Below are 4,585 nucleotides of genomic sequence, written 5' to 3'. Positions count from 1 at the left end.
AAGTTATTACCAAACCTTGCCCTAACATATGGCAAAAATATCATTTCCGTGTGATGCCTGTAGGAGGCGCCATTGGGAATATGAAAAACAGTTTTTCTACCATGATAAACAGCTACCCAAACATGTACTGCATCTCCTGTGTGTTCTCTGTGGGAAAGACAGTCTCCACTCACCCCAGATTGAAATCCTACTGAGAACTGAGCCGGAAAATTACTAACCATGACCTAAACTAGCTACTGTAGCTGAGTTGGAGCTCTTTCTAGTGACAAGTTGGGATTAAATCACAGTGGATTACATCAATAACCTCATCGACAGCATGCCACGTCGCCTTGCGGAAGTTATTAGAGTACGAGGAGGACCAACAAAGTACTGAATGGTTATAATGAACTGATATAAGATCACAGACACTATTTATAATAATTTGATGTTATATTGTGTTCTGGCGTTCTGATGTTATATTTTGTTTATATATATGTTCTGGTAAGGTTTTATTGTGATAAGTGAAATGCTGAATTGCACATTTTTCTACAGATGTCTGATGAAATTGTTTGCTGCTCTAACAAAATTGTTCATGATGCCCATAGCATTTGTCTCATTATAAAATTACATATGTAGATGTTTAATAAAACATGCATTTCTCAGTTTGATAGCACTAAGTTCATTTGTATTTCATCCTAATAATAGTGATCGTATTTGTTACAAAATATGCAAACATTTTGGCCAAGACTGTAGTTTAAATAGAAAAATTATAATAGCAAAATCTGGGTGTATTATTCTCATATTATTAGATGATGTTGGTATTTTAAACCTGAAAGGCACCTCACATGGGTTAAACCCCCAGATAAGAGACTCTCTAGGGTTTAGGTATAACCGTTCATAATTGGAGCTGCATACCAAAGGAAATGAAGTCAGTCTGTACATTTAGGATTTGAACTAAATGACGCGACTGACTGTCACTTTTATAATGCACCATAGTTACAAGTTTTGAAACTGTTCAGCAGCATTGCGGTGCGAACCTTAGACCTTCTAATTCACGGCTCAGGATGATAACCATTAAGTGACGCTTGACCCCAAATTGTCAGAGATTACTAATTTAAGTTAATTTGGATACTACAGCAGGTAGGAGACAATCACCACATACAAATAAAAACATTGTAGAAAAGTTTGCCGCGAGTTTACTGTGTACCAGATCAAGAAATGAAATGTGATAGAGGTTTGAGGTTCGGGATTTTACTGAATAGTTCAAACGCTATTTGAAATACCTAAATTGTACTTTCTGCCATTCGAAGTTGCTAGCGTCAGCTGTTCGATTTCTTAAAATAACCCAAGCGTTAACTTTTAATAAGCTCCTTATCAAAGCAGTGTCGTTAAATATTTGACGATAAACTATCACTGAATGGAACGTTTTCTCTTGAAAATATAGATTCCAAATGCCTCATTAACATAATGGGCGCTATTAGAATGTGCTTCTGATTTTAGTAGAGAAGTTTTACGAATCACTTTATTACCTGGCAGTTTCCCATAATTTATTGGTCTGGGTTATGATGGTATTTAATGAGTAACTTACTTTCTCTTATTACTCCTTGTGGTATTGAACACCGCGTAAGTAGAGGGTTTGGATTTGTCTGTCATTTCTGTTCATTTGTATTTTGTTTGTTACTCTTTCAGATATTAGAATGCCCATGTTTAGAAATATTAATGTTGTTCATTGTCAAGATTTATTTTATTGTTAATTATGGAAGATTAAGTTTAATATATCATGGTTTTATTTGTGTAATACATTGTTAATGGGTTTTCACAGTCCAGTGAAGGCCATGTCATTGATTACGTTTTTTTTTTTTAAACTTAGAGGTGTGTATTGTTGTTGGCTAGCGGGAGCTTTTAACGTCAAGTATTAAGAACGTATCACGATTACGAGAATCTTCTTGAAAGTTTAGGAAACGACTTGAATGATATGAAACGGGTGTTAGGCCTATCGTTATTTCATAAAACCGTGTAATTGCAGGATAGTCGAAGAAATAAAACACTTTATTTATCATTAAGTGGATTGTGTTGTATATAAAGATGCGTGTGTGTTTATAGCAAAGACACATCGGGCTATCTGCTGTGTCCATCGAGGGGAATCGAACCTCTAATTTTAGCATTGTAAATGTGTATACTTACCGCTGTTCCACTGGGGTAATGTATCTAAAGGAGAATTAAAACTTCAGCTGATTATAATTTAGAATATTTGGTTAAGGGTATAATATTTTTGTAAATTAGAAAAGTGTAATATATATTTATGATTAACTTTTAGTTCAAATGTTTTTGCATTTTATATGTACCTAATCTGTTTTACGAATTTAATGTTGCTGCGTTGTACTCATGCAGCTTTGAATGTTATATTTCAATGCATAGTTGCAACGAAGACAAAATAGTGGAAGAGAATACTACTGTAGGGTTTTCAAAAGAGCCCGTGGAAATTACATCTTCAATACATTATTGAAGGTGTTGAAGAGTCTGAAGAGGACACACATCGCTAACTTCGTGCAGATATTAGTGAACTGACAACTAATAATAACTTCATAAACATTTCATCTTTTTGTTCCTTAAAGCCCTAACAAATAGGATTGAAAATATCTTTAAAATGGACAAATTTATTTTATGAACATATATATATATATAATGCTTTTTTAACCCTCTACTGAGGAATATACCGAATAACTTATTTAAAAAAAAAGACAAAGCAAATGAAACTGACGAACTGACGCCCAAACTTAAGACAATAAAAGTTAGATCTCAGTGCAAGAAAATAAGCTTCTGCTAAGAACAGCAAGATGAAACTCTTCAAGACCACGAGGTATACTTCAACATCGAAATCTTGCTTCTTCTAGCCCAGGTGTCGTCCTAGATTCTGTCTCTGAAAGACGTGGGCAACAGTAGAAACTGTTGGTTAATTTTACATTCCAAACAAGTTTCATAAAGAACATCTCTAATCAAATACTGACGATCTACAGTTGTTGTTTCTTATGTTAATAATATTCCGCAAGACGTAGGAAAAGTAAGTCCACATGAAGATGTAAAGCTATTAACACATGTAAAAATAAAAGGCTTGATGTAGACGTATGTATGAACTTTATTTGTTCACGAGCGATTCACAGTTTCTGTTGACAGACTGTGATAGTTCAGACATTAGTGCACTGGAGCTACGTGAAGAGTTGATCAGGTAATGCATCTCCATCCACTCCATGGTGTTTCCCAAATGTATGAACTGTATTAGTACAATGCGTATTTCTGTAACTACGCTAAAATGGAACTTTTTAAACTTCAGACCTGGTTGGTCTTTCCAGCGACCCACATTTAGACAGGAGAGGCTGACTAGTCTTAGCATGATTTAAATCGAAAAGATATCACCTTCAAATCAATTACAGTAATTTAATCGACAAATGTAAAAAGAAAATGTGTCTAAAATAAAACCTAAAGTTATTTTCTCGGTTTGTAACTAGATAGACTTGATGAAGTGGCTCAGGGCCTAATTTAAAGAAAGTTTATAAGACCATTATTTGAGGGAGATGTATGGGGTCTTCCTAGGTTCCTGGCAGGGCCAGTGTCTAGCTGGGGTTTACGATAAAAAATAATATTGTGGAGATAATCTAACTTCACAAATAGCAGGTTATGTGAAAAAAAAAATTAATTAAAAAGTTTTCTGGATATCTACAGAACAGTTTAAAATTGTTTTAGATTTTTAGTAGTGTTTTCAAATGAATATTAATACATACGATCATTAAATTTGTTAAAAACAGTACCACTCAATTACGCCGTGAATTGCCTCTTGTATAAAAAACGTGGATTTGTTAGATTAAGAGATTATATTCCAGAAATAAGTTGCAATTTTACTATTATCGTTACATCAGTTTAGAGTTTATGGGGAAAGGAAAGGGCGTCATCCCTATTGATCGCTGATATCGCTAATATAACTAGGACTGTTTATGTTTAAAGTAAGGATCAAATAATTACCCGACATCTAGATTATAAAGTTAAGCGGATCTAGGTAATAGTCAAAACGCATAACCCTAAAGTCAAGGAAACAGGATTGGGTGTTGTGACAATGTTTATGTATTTTTGACTGGTTGAATATAAATGCCTTTTTCAGTGAATATAAGTTAAACAAAGTTACAGTAATTTGTGATACATATTTGCAATGCTAACAGTAAGACTATAATACTATGTTATGTCCAGTTTTATTCTGGCCAGAAATGCCGTATTACAACCTTTTAAACCAGATTACAGTGTTTGAAATAATACATAATCAAGTATGGTTATAGTTTCATCTTAACTCAGATAGAATCATTAATTTAATAGTATATTATTTAATATAAAAAAATAACAAACCAGCTCTCTTGAGCACTAGTAATTAATAATGTAGATGAACTGTAAAAATTATAAATTTATTTCATACTACCGCGAGAGGGCCTGGACGTGAATTTGTTTAAATACAAAAAAAAAAAGTGTCATTTAGCGGTAAGAGCTTGTTTTTTTGTTTTTGAATTTCGCGCAAAGCTACACGAGGGCTATCTGCACTAGCCGTCCCTAATTTGGTAGTGTA

This window comes from Limulus polyphemus, unplaced genomic scaffold, assembly GCF_000517525.1.
Source record: "Limulus polyphemus unplaced genomic scaffold, Limulus_polyphemus-2.1.2 Scaffold706, whole genome shotgun sequence".
NCBI lineage: Eukaryota > Metazoa > Arthropoda > Merostomata > Xiphosura > Limulidae > Limulus > Limulus polyphemus.
Note: the sequence above shows the minus strand (reverse complement) of the source record.